The sequence below is a fragment of the Eriocheir sinensis genome, chromosome 44 (genome assembly GCF_024679095.1).
Source record: "Eriocheir sinensis breed Jianghai 21 chromosome 44, ASM2467909v1, whole genome shotgun sequence".
NCBI lineage: Eukaryota > Metazoa > Arthropoda > Malacostraca > Decapoda > Varunidae > Eriocheir > Eriocheir sinensis.
The window spans coordinates 6,984,103-7,006,623 of NC_066552.1; positions in this window are offsets into that span (position 1 = coordinate 6,984,103).

The window sequence follows — 22,521 nt, forward strand, 5'->3', positions numbered from 1 at the left end:
ATGGAAAAGTAAAACAATAAAAATGGACATACAAGTTGAAATATGAATCTGAGGAAAGGAAGTAATAGAAAGTGATGCATGAAAAATGGAAGTGTTAACAAGTTGAAAATAAATAAGGGAGAGAAGAATTAATAGAGAAAGGATAAATAGGAGAGAAAATATCGAAGGCGTGGCGCTCACTCGGCAAAGTTTTGATTGCTTTTCGGTTTTGCGTTTCACGACGAAAATCTGGCCAGGAATTTTGAGAATCTTGTCAACAACGGCCCGTTAATCACCAAGTACCGCCCTCTCCTCCTCCTCCTCCTCCTCCTCTTCCTCCTCCTCCTTCTCTTCCTCCTCCTCCTTCTCTTCCTCCTCCTTCTTTTCCTCTTCCTCTTCCTCGTTTTCCTTCATTTCCTCGCGGTCATCAGGAACCCAATCACTAGTACAGACCCAGCAAAATTCTTGTTTCCTCTTGTGCCTTTTGCCATCATATTGTAGGGTAGTAAAAGTAGTAGTATAAAAAATAGTAGTAGTAGTAATAGTAGTAGTAGTAGTAGTAGTAGTAGTAGTAGTAGTAGTAGTAGTAGCAGTAGAAGCAGTAGTAGTAGAGGCATAATTGGAAGAACAGACAGCCCAAAAAACGGACAATACGGAATAAAGAGCAAATAGAAAAAGAAGAAAAGGCAAACAGAAGGTGAAACATTGATAAGGAAGCATGCTGTGTACTCCTGATAACTCCTCCTTGTCCTGTTCCTTCACTAACATCTCTCCAATATCAAGAGGCAGATATGATGAGGCGGGACAAGAGCGGTGCGGAATTAATTAAACTTTGTCCAACTGAGACTTAGGAGAATCTTGACTTCGCTGACCCTCGGGGGAAAGAAGCAAGGGAGAGAACTTCTGGTGTGCTGTCTCGTCTGTGTCTGTGTTATATATATATATATATATATATATATATATATATATATATATATATATATATATATATATATATATATATATATATATATATATATATATATATATATATAGAGAGAGAGAGAGAGAGAGAGAGAGAGAGTGTGTGTGTGTGTGTGTGTAAATTAGAGGCTTCAAAGTCGCTATCTAAATACGTTGAAGGGTGGGTGGGTGGGTGGGTGCGTACGTGCGTGTGTCCTCTCCCTCGAAATAGTCTCTTGGTAAGTGAACTGACTGATTGAGTTTGCTCGGGCGAGGAGTTAATGGAGACTGAAAGTGACTCTTTTTGGTGTGTGTGTGTGTGTGTGTGTGTGTGTGTGTGTGTGCGTGTGTGTGTGGGCGTGGGCGTGGGCGTGTGGTCTGCACGCACATTGACTTTTTTGCAGGTAGATAATCAAGAAATGTCCGTTTTGCAGATAAAAGAGAAAAAAAGAAAATGAAATACCTTTAACATGCTAATCAATAAAAAAAAAAGTACAACAGACGAGAATACCAAAGAACATCCATCAAATTTAAAGATTCACGGGTGGTCTTTCTAAATATACCAAACCAAGGGAGGAATTTCTGACGTCCAGGCAAGGGAAATCTTAATTATAAAAGATTAATTAATAAACTACGGGTGTGAGCAATTACGCGCTGTTGTTAGATCGCATTTTACGAGGCGAATAATTATCTTTTGATTGAGAAATAACGGACGCCTTCCACGGCCGGTCATGCCAATTAAGTGGACGTTGTTATGAGCGTCGCCCGGGTGTGAAAACTCCCTAACAACCCGTCCGCTGCGATTGGCACGGATTTCGCCTTCACTGGTAGCCTGGTAACATATGCTCCCAGGTCTTTCTGTCCCTCTGTGGTGGGTAGTGGAGTGTTTCAAATGTGGTATTGATATGCTGGATTTCCCCTCCCAAGATGCATGACTTCACATTTTCCTTCACTGAATTGGAGCAGCCACTTTTTGTTCCACTCCTGTAGCTTCGTGATGTCTTCTTGTAGGAAATCCGCATCCAAGGGGATAAACACACGTGGTGGGTTCGATTCTCCCTCTCAAGTTGGATGAATTGTGGTGTAGTAGAGATCGTCAGTGAGAAGGGATACACAGAACATACATGGAGGAACAAGCTGAAAATAAATGCGAAAGAATGAGAAGGTAATATAAATCAGCACACGTGGGGGGGTCGATTCTCCCTCTCAAGTTGGATGAATTGTGGTGTAATAGAGATAGTCAATGATAAGGGATAGCTACACAGAACATAAATGGAGGAACAAGCTGAAAATAAATACGAAGGAATGAGAAGGTTATAGAAAGTGATACACGATACATAAAAGAGTAAATGAGCGAACTAGTTGAAAATAAATAAAGGAAGTTGTTGATAAAGTGGTGAGTGGGTGGAACAAACTTGATAACTTAGAGACCCTTAACAATGGCTTTAAGTTTGGAAAAGTCGATTAAATAAAGACATTAGACGGAACCTGGTAAAAAAATGGAGTGGAGGAAAGAAGAGCCGACTAAGTGATCATGTGGTTGGTGGGTTAAAAATAGTATAAAAGAAAATTACCAAAACGCAATACACACGCAAGAAAAGGGTATATAAATTTGTGGGTATGAAAAATATATGGTATTTGGTTTCCAGAACTTAGGCAACACAGTAGAAAAAAGACGCCTCATGTTTGCAGAGAAAGAGCATAGAAGAAAATACCTCAAAAATATATGAAACTTGTTTAGTCTTCTGTTCTGACATCAACTGACTGTAGGCGTTTCCACTCCTCTGTAGACTGCCAATGTTTTATATAAGACGGAAAGAGAATCCACAAACATTCCTCGCTTTACAATGAACTCAAACGCCCAAACCAGGATACGCGATACGTTGAAATGACAGAAAAAAATATACACAACTTGCTTGCACGAGGAAACATTTGTGTACCTCTGGATAATAAAACAATGCAAACCATAACGCTCACAGACGTCATTTGAAAAAGAAATGATAAAATATTACCCGTCTCAGATGGACCAAGGTACAAACTGTCAAAACAAGTACCAAATCTTTTAGACCACGTTACCTGCGACTCCCACTTCTGAAAAGGAATGCAGGAGACAACAAAAGGAGGTAAGGGCGGAAAAAAACAGGTGGGTACGATATGATGTAACTGACAAATTGGGTACATATCCCAACCGCCCCCCCCCCCCTCCCCCCCATCCTCTCTCTCTCTCTCTCTCTCTCTCTCTCTCTCTCTCTCTCTCTCTCTCTCTCTCTCTCTCTCTCTCTCTCTCTCTCTCTCTCTCTCTCTCTCTCTCTCTCTCTCTCTCTCTCTCTCTCTCTCTCTCTCTCTCTCTCTCTCTCTCTCTCTCTCTCTCTCTCTCTCTCTCTCTCTCTCTCTCTCTCTCTCTCTCTCTCTCTCTCTCTCTCTCTCTCGCTTTCACACTCTGATATCGATCGTACAAGAGAAGTAAAAAAAGAAAAAAAGAATGAATCTCCTTCCGTCAGATGCACATTAAAGGCGGATTTTGGCCGCTGAAAGGAAGACGATGATAGTGATCTTGACGTTATTTTTGAACGACTTGAGAGAAAAATGAATAAAAAGAAAAGGAGAAGGAAATTTATATCAGAAAAAAACTGAATATAAAATTTTACACAATATTTAGTTTTCATATTTTTTTTCTGTTCGTCGGGTAAAAACTTCCGTTCATATTTTTTTTTAGATAATTACATAGTGCTACGTGTGTATGTGTGTGAGTGTGTGTGTGTGTATCTCTGTCTGTCGGTCTATCTGTCTGTGCAGGTGAAGCGGCAGAGGGTGGACGAAGCTAAGCGTGTGTATGTGTGTGAGTGTGTGTGTGTATCTCTCCGCCTGTCTGAATGTTTGTCTGTGCCGGTGAGGCGGCAGAGGGTGCAGGTAGCTAAACGCCTCCGATCGCTTCAATTGACTAACTTCCTGTAGTAGTTTTCTTTATAATTAAACCAAATTCTAATGGACTTTTTATTTAATTGACGTCGGAAGAGTTGTCTCGAGTTTCCCCTTTTTGGCAGTTTTTATTTTCTTGTTTATGAAATTGAATTCCCTCCCCCGCCGCTCTCCCTTACCTGGGTGGATGTCAATTAAAGGGGATATCACTTACCTGTAATTAGCGGCACCGTGCGAGGTCTTTGTAAGTCATCAAGATTGGAGTAATTATGATTCCGGTAGTTAAGGCAAACGAACTCTATTTTTGTACATCGCTGCGGATCCTCTTTAGTTTACGGACGTTTTATGAAACTTAATTATAGACGCTAGTTTGTGAATAGCTGCTTCATGATGCTTCTCTTAGGGGAAGCACAGGAATTTTGCTGCGGATATTCTGACTTTACGCATTATGAAAAGACCCAAAGATAATGTAAATATATAAGTAAGTAAATATATATACGTAATAACACCCATAACTAAGGACATGAAGTTTGTAGCGTATTTTCTAATTGTAGTATTACGTTAGGACACAAAGATAAAGTAAATAGATAAGAAAGTTAATATATATTTGTATTTTCACCCGTAATTAAGGACTTTAATTTTGTAGCGTATATTCCGAATGCAATGACAAGACACTAAAAAATAATGTAAATAAATGAATAAGTAAATATATATAAGAAATTACACCCATATATAAGTGAATGAACAGATACGTGATTAAAATAATTGAATAACTCACCAAACAAATCCAATAGGAAAAAAATATAAACTGCCAATTATAATTAAACACAACAGCACTGCATCACTATATATTTTCCTCCATCCTCCCTCCCTCCATTTCCCTCCCTCCCTCCATCCCTCCCTACCTCTCCTCTCCTCGCCGGACACGGGAGGGAAGGAAGGAAGGAAGGAAGGAAACAGGGCAGGTAGTGAATATTCTCGTAATTTTGCACGAGTCCAGAGTTATGGAGAGAGAGAGAGAGAGAGAGAGAGAGAGAGAGAGAGATTAAATATTCGTTCCGGTGGTAATTTTTTCGTCATAATTAATTACTTTCCATCCCTTCTTTCTCATTTCTTCTTTCCTGCAATTCTTACCCTCCTCCTCCTGCCACCCTCTCCCTCCTCTTCCTCCTTCTTCCTCTTCCTCCTCCCCCATCACCATTCTTCTTCATATCTCTCTTATTACTTCCATTCCCCTCCTTTTTTCCCCCTCTCGGAGCAAAACATTGAATACGGAAATTAATAAAGCGAGGGAAAATATATGCGCGCTGTTTAATTAGTAAGGAAATTTATGGGAGGGAAATAAAGATAAATGAACAGACAGACACACTGATACGATGAGTGAACAACGGACACACATACACACACAGGTCGATAGATAAAGCCACAGACTGCGAGTGATTGGGAAATTTATAAAAAAACAGAACGAAGATTTATGGACATCGTTATTGAGGGAAAAATTAAAAGGATCGACAGGTGAGTCAGCGGTCAGGAAGATAATTAGCGATAGATTGTTGGCTTAATTGACTTAATGTTATTCCGTGTTTTGGGGGGATCATGAAGTTGCTGTTTTTGCATGTTTTTTTTTTTTTGTCTGAATTTTAGATAATGTTTTGGAGTTTATGATAACGGCGAATTAGGGTTATGCATCTGTGTTTCGGGGGAGAGAGGGAGGAATATATGTGTGTGTGTGTGTGTGTGTGTGTGTGTGTGTGTGTGTGTGTGTGTGTGTGTGTGTGTGTGTGTGTGTGTGTGTGTGTCTCTCTCTCTCTCTCTCTCTCTCTCTCTCTCTCTCTCTCTCTCTCTCTCTCTCTCTCTCTCTCTCTCTCTCACACACACACACCACGGTTGCAGAACATGAAAAAAGAGCGGAAAAAGCGAGAGAGATATTCCTGTCCAAATAATTCCGCGCTTCTTCTTTCTGTTCGAAGGGAAGTCATTTTCTTTTTGGAGGCCGATGTTTTCCGTTGCTCTTTTCCCTGTCATTATTACCGGCGCGCCTTTTACGTTGTTCTGGCACCGTTCTGACGCGATTACGGCCATTGTGCGAAAAGTGTTTGAGAGGAATGTCGTCTGCTCCTCTGTTTGTGTTTTTCTCTCTGCTTGTGTGTGGTTTGCGAAAATTCCCTTGTTTTTTTTCAATTTGCTTTTTTTTTCATTCATTGTCAATATTGTTGTGTGTGGTGTATAGTCTCTTGTTATTTTTGTAGTTGCTGTTGTTGTTATCACTATCATTGTTGCTGTAAATATTCTTGTTATCATTATTGTGTTTAATATCAACACACCACCACCAACACCAACACCAGCACCACTGTCACCACCACTAACACCAGCACCACCACCAACACCAACACCACCACCAACACCAACACCAGCACCACTGTCACCACCACTAACACCAGCACCACCACCAACACCAACACCAGCACCAATGTCACCACCACTAACACCAGCACCACCACCAACACCAGCACCACCACCAACACCAACACCAGCACCACTGTCACCACCACTAACACCAGCACCACCACCAACACCAACACCAGCACCAATATCACCACCACCAACACCTAGGCCACCATCAACACCTACACCACAACCACCAACACCAGAACCACTGTCACCACCACCACCACCACCAATGTCACCACCACCAACACCTAGGCCACCACCAACATCAGCACAACCACCAACACCACAAACAACAGCAGCAACAACAATAACAAAAACAACACTATACAACACCAGTCCAGGCAGAGAGTAATGTAGACCCATGAAAACTTAAACCATCAGTCGTCGGGGAAGAAAGAATGCCAAATAAGAAAGAAAAGTGTAAAATAACGACAGGAAGTGAAAACTTGCTCTTGAAAAGAAAATAGGGATATGTTTTCTTTACACGTAGACAAAAAAAATACTGAAGTTCTCTCTCTTTAAATTGAAATAATAGTGACGAAGAGTACTAGTAAAATCCACATACATACACACATCTAAACACTAGATTTTTCTTTTCTAATACAACTGATTATTTCAACTATTACCTTCAACATTTTCCATATCATTTTATACAGTATAGGAAACAGCTCAAGGGAAAAAAAATAATGAAAAAAAGGCTGCAGATCACTTTTTGTTTTTTGCTATATTGTATAAACTAATGCAAACTTTTGTCCTCGTCTTATTTTTCATTTCTTGGGGATTGTATGGGAGATAATTTTACAGTTCTTTCCTCTGTTCTTCAAGTTGTGGGTCAAATCTTCAATTTTTCTGATATATTTTTTTCCTACCTTGATTTTTGTTTTGTTCGTCTTTTGTTTCCTGTTTTTTTTTTTTGTCAGTCTTTGTGTTTCCCTGTGTTTCTATTCATTCGTCTGTTTTTACTTATCTGTCCATCATTGTTGTTCCTTATGTCTCTTGTTCTCTTTCGGTTTCTGTCTATCAGTGTGTTTGTGTGTTCTGTATGTCTGTTTGTATGCGTCGATCTGTCTTCTGTTTGATTGTTTGTCCGTCTATCTTTTTTTTCTATTGATCGAATTGCTTGCCTGTCTATGTATATATGTATATCTCCAATAACAGCAATAACACAACCACCAATAACAACAACACAAAGATGGCACAGGTGTTTATCATAACAGCTCACCTGGGTGCCAATTCGCCTTCTCACCTGACCGATCGCCAGTTAGCTCATCGATGTCAGGTATTTAATGAACGTGTTACTAGACCCGCTCGTGCATGCACACACAAACATAAATACGATTGTGTACGTCATGCATTCGACATACATGGATGGGTTGGAGCATACGTTTGGCCGGTTCAACACGCGATTCTATTTATGTGTATAATTACAGTTATATTTCCGACCGTATATACGCTCCTGATGATGTTGTGTGTGTGTGTGTGTGTGTGTGTGTGTGTGTGTGTGTGTGTGTGTGTGTGTGTGTGTGTGTGCGTGCATGTGTAAGCCATTAACCATGATACAAAATTTATTGGTGTAACTATCTCCCTCTATCTATTTATCTTCTGCGCACACACACACACACACACACACACACACACCAATCAGACTTCTAAAAAAAAACCTTGCCGGACAGATTGACTGAAGAAAAAAAAGAGATCAACTAAAACAAAAGGAAACTCGCCCAAGAACAAAGGCGCGGCAGGTGTCTGTTCCCATGAGGGTTGTCCACTTCTCCGTCTGTCCGAGAGAAAAATGAGAAGCGATTTATGATAGACGTATTCTGTTATTGTACGTCTAGGCCTTTGTATGTGTGTGTGTGTGTGTGTGTGTGTGTGTGTGTGTGTGTGTGTGTGTGTGTGTGTGTGTGTGTGTGTGTGTGTGTGTGTGTGTGTGTGTATGTGTGTGTGTGTGTGTGTGTGTGTTACAGTGTCGGTGAATGAGGAATCTGTTATTGTACGTCTAGTAAGGGAAAAAAAAAAGGAAAAACGGAATAGATTGTGGAAAAGTAGAATGAAAAGAAGATGGAAAAATAAGTAAGAAAGAAAAAATGAGAGAAAGTAAAACAAGAAAGAAGAAAGAAGGAAAGAGGAAAAAAACGAGCGAATGATTGAATGAAACGAAAGAAAATGGTAAAAGAAACGAAAAACGCAGACAGGCAGAAGGAATGTTAAGAAATATAAAACGAAAGCAGTAGAAAGAAAAAAAAAACAAGAAAGAAGGAAGAAACGAAACAGCAAACGAATGAACGAAAGAAAGGAGGAAGATAAAAGAAACGAAAAGCACCGACAGTCAGACAACCCTTTTTCTTCCCCATCCTGCCATCATTTTATACTATTTGACTCGGTTGCTATTTCTCTAAGTGTCGGTCAGTCCAGTCAGTCCATCGCATCGGCTCCGTGTTGTATTGTTCCTGCGATATCAAAACACTTTCATTATCGAGGGACCATTTTCGCCCCTTTATTTTGCTGTATTTTTCGCTGGGTTATATCGGGGGAATGTTCCTTTGTTAGAGTCTCCCATAGAATCGAGGGTACGGGTCGTTATGATCGCTCCTTTGGGATACTCAACGTAAGTGTTATTTTCGGAGTTGCAATGTTCTGGTTCATGGATTTTGATGGTATTGGTTTTTATGCTTCCTTTCTTTTATATTGGGTGCGTGGGTGTAGGTGTTTTTTTTTTTTTCACTTTTTGTCCTTTTTTTTAAGTCTCCCTCATTCTCTTTCTCCTCAACTGCGCTTCACCACTTTTTATCCTCCTTCTCCTGTTCTTTTTTTTGGTTCTTTTAGTTTTCCTCATTCTCTTCCTCCTCAGCTTCATTTTTCCACTTCTTTTTCCTCCCCTCCCTTCTTTCATAAAGTGTTTCCACCTTCATTTATTTTCTATGCGTTTCTGTTTTTTTTTTTCTGGGGGGGGGGGGGGTTGTCGTCTGTTTGTGGAGTTTTTATTTATTTTATCATGTTTTTCATAAGTTTGCATTGTTCTACTTTCTATATAATTTTTTCGTGTTTTATTATCTTTTAGTTTCCTGTCGTGTTTATGATATTTTTCAATTTTTGTAGGTTTCCAGTTCTCCTTTTTCATATTTATCTTTTTTCCTTTTATTTCTCTGCGTCACGTGTTGCCTTTCCTTTTCTGCTTCTTCATATATTTATACTTGACTTTATTTCAAGTTTGTGGACAGCTAAGTACGTTTCATTCGCCATTGGTTACACCCGCTAATTTTGCCGAATGATTTAAGTTAAAACTGAACAAATAAACCCAAAGCGTCAACAGAGTACTAAACATTAGTTAGCTTTAGCGGCGGTTTGGTCGCGGCGAAGGTTTGCAGTAAAAGCCTCACATCAAGTTTAATCAGTCTCGCTTTTGTTCACAATTAGCGCCGACTGTGATGAAAAAAAGCGGGAAAAAACGAGTCCACACCATAAAACACGAACCACTTTCTTTTTAATGTGGAAATAATTTGCCTCCTTTTTTTGTGGGCTTTGATCGCGTTATACATATATATATTATTAATGAGACCTCCAATAAGCATGCATATTTCGCTCCTGCACGCATTATTTTATCTGGAAATTAACTCGCCCATTTTATTTCGCGGCATTAGATTTAAACACCTGAAAAATGCAACACTTAAAGAATCGTTGCCTTGATTATGCTAATGGGCCGCTGCTGTGTTTACTCGCTCGCTCCCTTCGCCGCCCGACAAAATATTTACGCCCGGCAGCTTCCATCAGGCCCAGCGCTCGTCAACAGTGGTCTCGTGTCGGTCTGTCGTCGGCATATCATTCACCGGTGCGGGTAATTTGCGTGTGTAAGTGTGCAAGTGTCTGAGTGCTGTACGTGTGTGACTGGGGTGGGTGGGTATGTCTGTGTGTGTGTGTGCGTGTGCGTGTGCGTGTGCGTGTGCGTGTGTGTGTGTGTGTGTGTGTGTGTGTGAGAGAGAGAGAGAGAGAGAGAGAGAGAGAGAGAGAGAGAGAGAGGGTGAGGGTGAGAGTGAGTGGTTGTGTTTGTTTGTGTGAGTTCCTGGCATGAATTTGTGATCCCTGAAGAGGTGTGAGGTAATTGGGTTTGTGTTGATTTGTCGCACCTGTTCGTTTGATGACTCCCGCGGCCTGTGATTAGTGGATAAGTCTCGTAGTCTCTGTAACCTCACCTCCCTGCTGGCGCCATCCTGAAACCACCAGTGAAGTTCCAAACATTCAAGACCTTCATTGTCATTTTGCTACCCCCTTGTATTGCTTCCTACCTGTGTGTAACCTGTATTGTTTTAGATTGAAAAATGACTGGAGGAGAGTAGAGAGGAGAGAAGGAAGGAGAATGAAAATAATGGAATAGAAGTAGAATGAAACTACAACTAACAACAAGATAAGGGGACAAAGCAACAGGAAGAAGAGTGAAAAGAGAGTATATAGATGAAGGAACAAAATTAAACAATAGAAAAGAGTTAGTGAGAGAGGAAGACAGATGGACAAAGGTACTATTTGCCTCGTAACTAAACTGTGTACTCTATGTATGGCTTCACGTATTAGCCTTTATATTTAACTTTATCTTCATTTTAGATCCAATTCTTAGCTGTTTTATCCGCGTTTTCTTGCAATATTCTTGATTTACTTGTTTTTCTTTCATATAAACTCCCCCTTCCTATTCTTTATCCATGTTTTATATATCCTTTGTGAGTTTGTGTGTGTTATTCTGAAGCCTTAAGTTAGATTTTAAATTTTAGATACAAGTTTTAGCTGTTTTATCCGCGTTTACTTGTTTTTCTTTCATATTAACTCCCGCTTCCTATTCTTTATCCATGTTTTATATATCCTTTGTGAGTTTGTGTGTGTTATTCTGAAGCCTTAAGTTAGATTTTAAATTTTAGATACAAGTTTTAGCTTTTTTATCCGCGTTTACTTGTTTTTCTTTCATATTAACTCCCGCTTCCTATTCTTTATCCATGTTTTATATTTCCTTTGTGAGTCTGTGTGTGTTATTTTGAAGCCTTAAGTTAGATTTTAAATTTTAGATACAAGTTTTAGCTGTTTTGTCCGCGTTTTCATGCAATATTCTGGATTTACTTGTTTTTCTTTCATATAAACTCACCCTTCCTGTTCTTTATCCACGTTTTCGATTACCTTTATGGGTTTAGACGTGTTATTCTGAAGCCTTGAGTTAGATTTTAGATCCAAGTTTTAGCTGTTTTGTCCTCGTTTTCTTGCAATATTCTGGATTTACCTGTTTTTCTTTCATATAAAAATCCCCCTTCCTATTGTTTACCCACGTTTTCGATTACCTTAATGGGCTTAGACGTGTTATTCTAAAGCCTTGAGTGAGATTTTAGATCCAAGTCTTAGCTGTTATATCTGCGTTTGTTTGTAATATTCTGGATTTACCTGTTTTCTTTCATATAAACTCCCCCTTCCTATTCTTTATCCATGCTTTATATATCCTTTATGAGTTTCCGTGTGTTATTCTGAAGCTACATGTTAGATTTTACTTCAGTGTGCATTAGTATTGTTTAACCTCGCTTCATAGCCCCGCAACATAGCACACAATTGACAGTTCCACCCACTGACCTGACGTTTCTTTTCCTTTTTATTTTCAGATTACATGCGACGTGTATTTTGTAATGCCGCCTCGATTCCTGGTAAGTGTGACACGTGTATTGTAGTTGACTGCGGAAATGATATTTATTGCTGTTTTCATTGGCTTTGTAGAGGCTTTGATGTTTGAAAAAGGTCTTTCTCTAATATATTATACTAGTAAAGGTTTATTATTCAGAGAAGTGCGCAGGTGAACCAGTACGGGCAGGTAGGTATTGTTTAAGGCAGGCAGACTGGAAGAGAACCAGGAAGACGGAGGAAAAAAGTTTGTTACGTAAATTCAAGGATGGTAACGAAGTACCTCTGTAAATGAAAGGTTGATTAGATAGAATAACAAGACTGATGTGATGTGCAGGTAAAAACGCAGAGGCGGAAAGTAAAGCAGGAAGGAAAGGAGAACGAGGTAGATACAGACGCAAGAATTGGGAGGAAAAGAAATTGAAAAAAAGAAACCAGCCGGGGGAAAAAGAAGGGAATGGAGATTTTGAAGCGGAACAGACAAAACGAGAGGAAAGAACTTAGGTGAAATAAAAAGGAAGAGATGTACAAAGGAAGAGATGAAAGGAGAATAGGACAGAGACACACTGGAGCCGAAAGGAAAAAAGTAGATAGACAGACAAGGACAGGGAACAAGTCAACAAGCGAGGAAAAAGATGGAAGGAGAATAGAGCAGAAAGACATAGCCGCAGAAAGACTGCCAAAAGGAAAAGAATGTGAAGAAAAAACAGGGATAGTGAAAAAATATCTGACAAAAGAACAGAAAGAGAGAGAGAGAAGGGAAAGAGAAAAGGAAATATGGAAAGCGAAAGGCAAGAGAAAAAAAGAGGTTAACCAAGACTGAAAGCAAGAGAAGTGAACAAAGGAACTGACTGCAATAAAAAAAAGAGAATATAAAGAAGGAGAAAAAAAAATGGAAGGGAGGTAGAAAGAATTACACTGAAACTAACAACAAGATAAAGGGGCAAAGGAACAGAAAGGAGAGTTAATAGAGATAATATGGACTGAGAAACAAATGAAAACAATAGAAGTGAGTTAGTGAAAGAGAACCAAGATAGAGGCAGCTGAACAAAGGCAGGAAAAGTAGGAAGGAAAATTCCACAAAAATACAAAACAAGACTAGCTGACAAAGATACAGATTAGAGAGTTAAAAGAGAGTATATGGATGGAGAAACAAAACATAACAATAGAAAAGAGTTAGTGAGAGCGGAACAGACAAAACGAGAGGAAAGAACTTAGAAGAAATATAAAGGAAGAGATGTACAAAGGAAGAGATGAAAGGAAAATAGGACAGAGACACATTGGAGCAGAAAGACTGACAAAATGGAAGGAAAAAAGTAGAGAGAAAGACAAGGACACGGAACAAGTCAACAGGCGAAGGAATAGATGAAAGGAGGAAGTAACAGAAGGACATGGGCAGCTGAACAAAGGCAGGAAGAATGGGAAGGAAAGTACTACAAAGAGATGTTGAAAAAGACAAGCCGACAAAGAAGGAGGAAAGAGTTAAAAGAGACAATATCGATTTAGAAACAAAAAAACAATAGAATAGAGTTAGTGAGAGAGGACCAATAGCAAGACAGCTGAACAAAGGCAGGAAGAGTTGGAAGGAAAGTGATTCAAAGAGATGCTGAACAAGACAAGCCGACAAAGAAGGAGGAAAGAGTTAAAAGAGACAATATCGATTTAGAAACAAGAAAACAATAGAAAAGAGTTAGTGAGAGAGGACCAGAAGCAAGACAGCTGAACAAAGGCAGGAAGAGTTGGAAGGAAAGTGATTCAAAGTGATGCTGAACAAGACAAGCCGACAAAGAAGGAGAAAAGAGTTAAAAGAGATAATATCGATTTAGAAACAAGAAAACAATAGAAAAGAGTTAGTGAGAGAGGACCAATAGCAAGGCAGATGAACAAAGGCAGGAAGAGTTGGATGGAAAGTGATTCAAAGAGATGCTGAACAAGACAAACCGACAAAGCAGAAAAGAGTTAAAAGAGATAATATTGATTTAGAAACAAGAAAACAATAGAAAAGAGTTAGTGAGAGAGGACCAAGAGCAAGACAGCTGAACAAAGGCAGGAGGAGTGGAAAGGAAAGTGCCACAAAGATATATCAATTCCTCACTTCTCTGTCTGACTTCTAATCCATTCTATCCCGGCTTTCTCTCCCTTGCTCTACCATCCCCACGAGGAACATTTCGCTAAACCTAATTACCAAAGATTAAAACCATTGGCACCCCCTTTTCATTCCTACTCTCTTCTTCTGCAACTTTTTTTACCCTCAAGACTTCAATTTTTGACTCTGTTTGACCTGTGACCTTCCCCTTCCTGCTCCACTCCCTCCCTCCCTCCTCCTTGTAACAACTTTAATTGCTTTCCTCTTCTTTGTCTGTCTTTCTGTCTCTCAGTCGTCTTTCTCTTTCCTCTTAATTCCCTTCGTCTTGTCATCCGTACTCGTGTTTCTGGTCCTCACATTTTGGCCTTTTGTAATTTCGCTCTTCTTCCTTTTCGTGAGTTTCTTGTGTTCGTGGTTATCTTCGTTCTCTCTCTCTTCTTCTCCTCTCTCCTTCTCCTCTTCTTCATTCTTTTTGTGGTATTTTTTGGGTATTATTTTTTTTTTATTATTTTTCGGATCTTTCTTTTTCATTATCTTTCCCGCCTTTCCTCCACGTCCTCTTCAACCTCTTTTCTTATCGTGTTTTCTTCTTTATTTTTTTTATACACTTTCTCCTCCTCCTCCTCTTCCACCTCCACCTCCTCATCGTCTCCTTCCTCCTCCTCCTCCTCCTCCTCCACCTGCTCCTTCTTTTACTTTTTCCTCATCTTTCTCTATATTTTTTTCGTTTTCCCTTTTCTCCTTTTTCCTTCGCTCTCCTCCTCCTCCTCCTCCTCCTCCTCCCCTTTTTTTCATCTTCATCTTCTTCCAATATTTTTTTCGTTTTTATTTTTCGTTTTTTTTCCTTCATTTTCTTCCCCACCTCTCCCACTTTACCACCACCACCACCTCCTCCTCCTCCTCCTCCTCCTCCTCTTCCTCCTCCTCCTCATCCTCATCCTCATCCGTCTCTACATCCTCCTCCTCTACCTCTTATTTTTTCTTCGTCTGTATGTATATTTATTTTTTTCACTTTCGTTATTTCGTTTTTTCTTCATTTTCCTTTTCCTTTTTTTCTCTCCTCTTTCCCCCCTACCTCCTCCTCCTCCTACTACTCCTACTCCTACTCCCCCACCCCTTCTTCCTCCCCCTCCTCCTCCTCCTCCTCGCGTGAGTGGCTGTGGGCGGGTTGTCTATTACCGCGGCGCATGAACAGGTAATGGTTTCCCATCACATGGCAATAAGCCGCCCAAGGCCACACTGTATCAATGGCCCGCTGATGACTGCCCCCTCTCTCCTCTCTCTCTCTCTCTCTCTCTCTCTCTCTCTCTCTCTCTCTCTCTCTCTCTCTCTCTCTCTCTCTCTCTCTCTCTCTCTCTCTCTCTCTCTCTCTCTCTCTCTCTCTCTCTCTCTCTCTCTCTCTCTCTCTCTCTCTCTCTCTCTCTCTCTCTCTCTCTCTCTCTCTCTCTCTCTCTCTCTCTCTCTCTCTGTCTCTCTCTCTCTCTCTCTCTCTCTCTCTCTCTCTCTCTCTCTCTCTCTCTCTCTCTCTCTATCTCTCTCTCTCTCTCTCTCTCTCTCTCTCTCTCTCTCTCTCTCTCTCTCTCTCTCTCTCTCTCTCTCTCTCTCTCTCTCTCTCTCTCTCTCTCTCTCTCTCTCTCTCTCTATCTTCTCTTCTCTTCTCTTTCTCTTTCTCTCTTCTCTTCTCTCTATCTGTCTATCAGTCTACCCACCTCTCTGTCTATCTCTGTCTACCCATATTTATGAGTCTATCGATTGTTTGTGCTGTAAAGATATTCCATTTGGTGATTTTTATATTTTCTCATTCCCATTCACGGCTCAAATCCCCTTTCTTTATTCTCTATCTATGTATCTATCTGTCTATCTACTATGTATCTCATCTAAAGATTTGTATTTGTTTTCATTTTCCATTTGTATTAAGCGCGTATCTGTTCACCCTTTCCCAAGTTTTTGTTTATGGCCGTGAGTGTTCGCGTGGCGGCGGAGAGGAAGTTGTTGTTGTTTATCGTTGTGTTGGTCGTTCGTCCTTGCGTGAGTGATTTGATAATGTTATTGTCGTGTGTGTGTGTGTGTGTGTGTGTGTGTGTGTGTGTGTGTGTGTGTGTGTGTGTTTGTGTGTACATGTTCCTCCTCTTGCGGCTGATTCGAAATGCATGAGTTAGTTAATTAAACCGAGCACACACACACACACACACACACTAATTCAGTACCAAAGTTGTGACCAAAATCTGAATGGTTGAAAGAAAACATAAATCATAAGAATAAACTGAAGAAAACAGCGACGAGGAAATGATAAGATGAAATACAACGAGGAGAAAGAAAAGATGAAATACAACTCTGAGATTAAAAAGGAAAAAGATGAAATACAGCTTGAGATTAAAAAAGAGAAAATATGAATTACAACTTGGAATTATAAAAGGAAAGATGAATTACTGTTTGAAATAAATAAAAAAAGATGAATGCAGCTTGAGATTAAAAAAAAGAAAAAAGGTGAAATAGAATACAAGGTAAATAAGAAAAGATGAAATACAACTTGATAAAAACAAGATAAGATGTAATTCCAAAATCAGTGCAGAGAAAAGTGAATTCAGCAGAAACCAAGAACAAAAAAAAAAAAAATAGTGATGAAAACTATAATAAAACAATGGGTGAATGAAGTGAAGCTAAAACTAATCATCATTCGTACCTCACTTCCTCCCTTGATTAGTTCTTTTTTTTTAAGAGGTGAAGTTCATTTGTTCTGAGCAGCGTCGATCTACGTCTCTTTCTATTTTTTTCTAATCAAAGCACGGCAAAATTACATTCCTTCATTTGCATACAGAAGGACAGACAAACAGACATAAGGACAGATAATCAAACAGAAAGGCAGAGACAGACAGACAGGGGTGGATAGGCAAACAGACAGACAGACGGGATGAGAGATACCCAATACGCCGCAGCTCGTTATTGTTTCCACGGTGGGCGGGGCTTAAAAGAAGTACTGAACGTTGATTGGTCTGGTATAGTGTGACGTCATTAGCCCCCAACCAATTACAATGCAGATACTTGGGTGAGAGCAAAAGAGGGGTGATTCCTGCTTATTAGTTTTAAAGATGTTGGTGAAAGTTAATCTGTTCTGCTTTTCTTCTCTTTTCTTTTCTGTATCACTATTCACGTATTTTCTTCTCTCTTTCTTCCTTTCTTCGTTCCCTCTTCTGTTATCATTCCTATTCTCCATCTCCCTCCCACGCATGTGTTTTGTTGTTCATTTTTTCTATTGTTTCTCCTTCACCCTTCTTCCACACCACCTTCCCGTCTTCCTTCCTTTGTTCCCTCTCCTATTCTCTTTCCTATTCTCTTCCTCCCCCGCCTCTGTTCTGTCTTTTATTTCTTCTTTTGCTGTTCCTACGTCATCCTTCTTCTTTTTGTTTACCTCCTTCCCTTCTTCCTTTCACCTTCGATTCCCCTTCCCATTCTTTATCTCTCTCTCTCCTACGCCTCTGTTTTGTCTTTCATTTCTTCTATTGTTCTTACGTCACCCTATTTCCAAATATTTACCTTCTTCTATTTTCTTCTTCGTCCCCTCTTCTGTTATCCTTACTCCTCTTTACCTCCTCCTTCTCTCTCTCCTACGCACCTGTTCTGCCTACCTGTTCTTCTCCCTAGTTCCTGATTCACCCTTCTTTAGCATGTTTATCTTCTTTATTTCTCTTCTCCTCTATTATGCTTCCTATTTCCCATCTCTCCTACATATTTCTTTTGTCTGCGTTTTCTTCTTTTACTGTTTTTGATTAACCCTGCTTTCCCGTTCACCTTTTTTTCTCTCTTTCTTCGTCGCCTCCTATATTCTTCTTCCTGTTTACCATCTTTACTACGCACTGGTTGTCCAAATTTTCTTCTCTTCTAGTTCGTGATTCATCCTTCATCCGTGTGTTTTCCTCCTCTAGTTCTCCCTTTCGTGCTCTCTTCTAATCTCCCCCCTTTTTATCATCTTTCTCCGACTCATCTTTTCTGTCTACCTTTTTTCTATGCCTGTTACAACATTTCCGCTTTATCACATGTTTACCTCCTCCACTTTTCCTTTTATTCGTCTCCTATTCTTCTTTCTTTTTATCAGCTTTTCCTTCTATGCTTGTGGTCTGCCTATCTCTCCTTTCCTCACCTCTTTCTCCACTCTTCACATCTTCTCTTCTCCCCCCACTTTTCAAATTCTTCCTCTTCATATTCCCGTTTTTCACAACAAGCTCTGAACAGCACTCCGCTTTCTCCTTTTTTTCTCCTTTTCTTTCCTTTCCTTTTCACGCCACCGCGGTAGAGAAAGACATGAAGAAGACGGACAAAAAGGGACCACGTGGAAGTCTTTTCTTATTTTTTCTTTTACTTTTTTTTTCCTTTGGCCGAGGCTCATGCAAGTGTCCTGAAGTTTGTGAGTTTTTGGTACCCATGTTTTTTTGCACGTTCTTCCCTGTCGTTTTTTTTTTTTTTTTGCGTGTATTTTTTTCCTCTGGGCTTCTGTGCATTTCCTTTTCCTTCTTATTTTTTCTCCTTGCATATGATTTTTTTTTGTAATATATTGTTAAGAATAATATTGGGATTCTCTCTCTCTCTCTCTCTCTCTCTCTCTCTCTCTCTCTCTCTCTCTCTCTCTCTCTCTCTCTCTCTCTCTCTCTCTCTCTCTCTCTCTCTCTCTCTCTCTCTCTCTCTCTCTCTCTCTCTCTCTCTCTCTCTCTCTCTCTCTCTCTCCATCTGATAGTTTTTCATGCCATGAGAAACTCTACGGGATCCCGATGCCGAATTTCGTTATCTCTGGGTATATATTCTCCCTCCCCCTACGTCTATCTATCTATCTATCTATCAAACAACCAACGAACCAGTCAAACACACACACACACACACACACACACACACACACACACAGACACACACACACACACACACACACACCAATACGAAAAAAAACTCGAAATTGAGGGTCGGCTTCAAACGGAATTGCTGCAACTGTTCAACGTTCTATGATAAAAAAAGATACAGCAGCAACAACAACAACAACAACAACAACAACAACAACAACAACAACAACTACTACTACACCAACAGACTTTCTGAGCACGGCTGCCCACCTGTCAGTCTCGTGAACACCTGTGAGGCGCTTTATTGGCACTGTCCTCCAGGTAAGCTTCCCTCCCATCCACTCTCTCACCTGTCCCCTCCTCCTCTTTCCTCCCTCTCCTTCCCGTTCGTCCCCTTTTGTTCTCCACTTGTCTACCTCGTACCTTTCTCTCACCCCATTCTTTTCTCTCTGTCTGTTTCCTCCCTCCATTTCTACTCCCTTCTCTCCCTTCTCTTCTCTCTTACTACTACATTTATTTTTCCCTCTCCCTCTCTTCCTCCTTCTTGTTCTTCCCCTTTTGTTCTCCACTTGTCCTCCTCGTACCTTTCACCCCAGTCTTCTCTCTGTCTCTTTCCTCCCTCAACTTCTATTCCCTTTCCTCCCTTCTCTTCTCTCGTACTGTTACATTCATTTCTCCCTCTCCCTCTCTTCCTCCTTCATGTTCTCCCCCTTTCGTTCTCCTCTTGTCCTCCTCGTGTCCTTCTACCCTATTCGCTGTCTCCTCCCCCTCCCACTTATATTCCTTTCCCTCCCTTTTGTCATATTACTACCTTCATTGCTTTCCCCTTTTGCTCCTACCTATTCTTCTCTACCTACTCCAGCTCCGTGTTCCCTCTCCCCTCCTTCTTTTCCTCACTATCTCTTCTGTCTTTTTCTTCCTCTCACTTTCCGTCTTTTTCATTATCCCATTTCCTTATTTCGAACTCCTGTCTTTTCTTGATTCTCCTCCACTCACCTTTTTCCCTTCTTTTCTTTTTTTCCTTTCTTCCAGTGTCTCCTTCCGCTCTCATATTCCTCCATATTCTTTCTTTCCCTCACTCATTTATCTTCGACCTCCTTAATTCATTCCTCAATCTTTACTTCCTTTCCTAGTATTCCTTTTTCCTTTCCTCCCTTTCTCTTTCACTTTTTCAGCCTCGATCTACTTTTCTCCCCTTGCTCTCTCCTCTCCCCTTATTCTTTCCCATATCCCTCTTTTGTCCTCTCCTTCTCATATTCTCTTTTTCTTACTCTCTTTACTCTTTTCTTTCTACTCCCTATTCCTTCTTCCTTCCTTTCTTTTGTTTCTTCCTTTCTCTCTCTCCAAAGCTGCTCCTGTTCCTTACCTTTAATCTTGTATATCTATCTCTCCCTCTGTTATTCTTCTCTTTACTCTTTCTCCCTCGTGTCCTTCGTTTCAAGTTCTGACACCCTTTGTTTTTCCTCAGTTTCCCTTTTATTAATGCTATTTTCTGTTACTTTTCCCGTCCGTCTCCCATTATTTTCTACTTAGCTCCTCCTCCTCACCTCCATTTTTATCTGGTTTCACTTTTAGGTCCTTTATTTCTTTATCTTATCTTCCTTGTCCTTCCGTTTTATCTCCCCCTCTTCCGTTTCTGTTATCTTCCAGCTTTCCCATCATTTTCTTTTAGTTACCTCCCATTTTCTTCGGCCTTCCTTCTGACCTCCTCTTCTTTGTTCTGGTCTTCTCCTCTTCCCACTTTGTCATCTTTCCCTCCCTCCTCTCTCATCAATTTTCCACTGTACCCTCTTCCTCCACCTCTCTCTATCCTAGTCCTCGTTCTCCTGCTCGTTCTCGTCCTCCTTGCCTCGTCCTCCTCCTCCCCCTACGTTCCCCTTTTTTCACATGTCCATTTTTCCGTTCCCGTCCTGTTATGGTGAAAACTGTGACCCTTGATTCACATTTTTGCCGGCACTGTACGTGTGACCGACATCGCAATGTGTGTGGGGCTCGCAGGTGTCTTGTTGCAGTTTGGTGCATATTTGTTCGGGGTAACTTTTATATTTATTTTGTTATTTATTATTTATGATGTGTGTTTGCTTGTCGTTTTGATGAATGAGTGTTTGTGGGCGGGTGGTGCTCGTGTTTTTTTTTTTTTTTCGGTGTTTTGAGAGTATTTCTAGTTATTCTCAATCGTACTTTACTCATTATTATTATCATTATTATCATTATCAATAGTATTTCTGCCACTCGTAATGTTGCTAATACTAATAATAACGCTAATGCTTTTAATAACGAAAATGATGATAATAATAATAACAATAATAATAATAATAATAATAATAATAATAATAATAATAATAATAATAATACCACCACCACAGACACCACCGTTTATACCTTAATTAACCATGACCACCGCCACCACTCTCATCATGATTTTTCCAGGAATTACTTATTTGACCAGAAAAAAATACACGAAAGAAAAAAAAAGTACAATAAAACTAAATAAAAGAAAGAGATGAAAGATAGAAAAGACTATTACAATATTAAATTCCGACGGACACACACACACACACACACACACACACACACACACCGAACGTCAGCGTTTTTTTTTTTTTCCTTTTTGCAAATGCTTTATGGAGCTTCATTCGGGGCTTTTATTATTTGCATGACCGAAACATCTGTCACGCGAGAGTCACGTAGCTGCCGACGCCACGCGGGGAGGAGGCGGCGACGCGACCAAATAAACCAAACTCACTCCATTATTCACGCGGGTTATACATTTTGTGCCTGTCATGCCCACGGACCCGCCGCGCGCCACGGACCTGCTGATGCTGCGTGCCTGACCCGCTTGACAACGGACTGTGAAACGGACTGGTGAGGTTCACAGCATTCAAGTTATACACAGTGATGCACAAAATATAGAAAGGGACTTCTAAACAATTTGACAACGGACGATGAAACGGACTGGTGACGGACGCAGTATCGAAGCGATACACCGTGATGCACAGAAAAACAGACTGGTCAGGCCTGGCCGAGTGGTCAGCGTGCGGGCGTAGTGAGCCCGTGGACCTAAGTTCGAGTCCCACCGAAGCACGCTGATTTTTCAAACCATCGCCGAGTGGTGGAAGATCGCTTACATGATGCCCAGATCTTCGATCGAACCTATCTTCGGTGACATTAGTCAAGAGGAGCACCGGGGAGCAACATAGGCCAAGCAAGAGTCGTGTACCACGGCAGGTACTCTAAACAAACAGGCTGGGGTCGTCGAAGAGACCCTTGAAGAAAGACTATCGACGCTATAAGCAGCACCGAAAAAAAGTGGCGGAATGTTAAAATACGTTATACGCAGATGCACAAAGGATACAAAGAGACTACATAATAGCGTGACAGAGGACAGTAGACGATAATACGAGCTTGTGAAGAATAAAGCACAAAGGATGCAAAGAAACTACATAACAGAGAACAACCAAATGGGCCGGTCACCGGGAAAGTATTGAAGTATATTGTACACACAGATGCAAAAACAATGCAAAGAGACTACATAACTTGACAAAGGTCGCTGAAACGGAATTTTCAATGGCGAAGTATTGATGTACCTTAAGCACCGAGGTACATAAGGATTCAAAAAGATGACACGAGGCAAGTTGGTCAGTACGTGACAACTTCTCAGAGCCCATTTTGCAG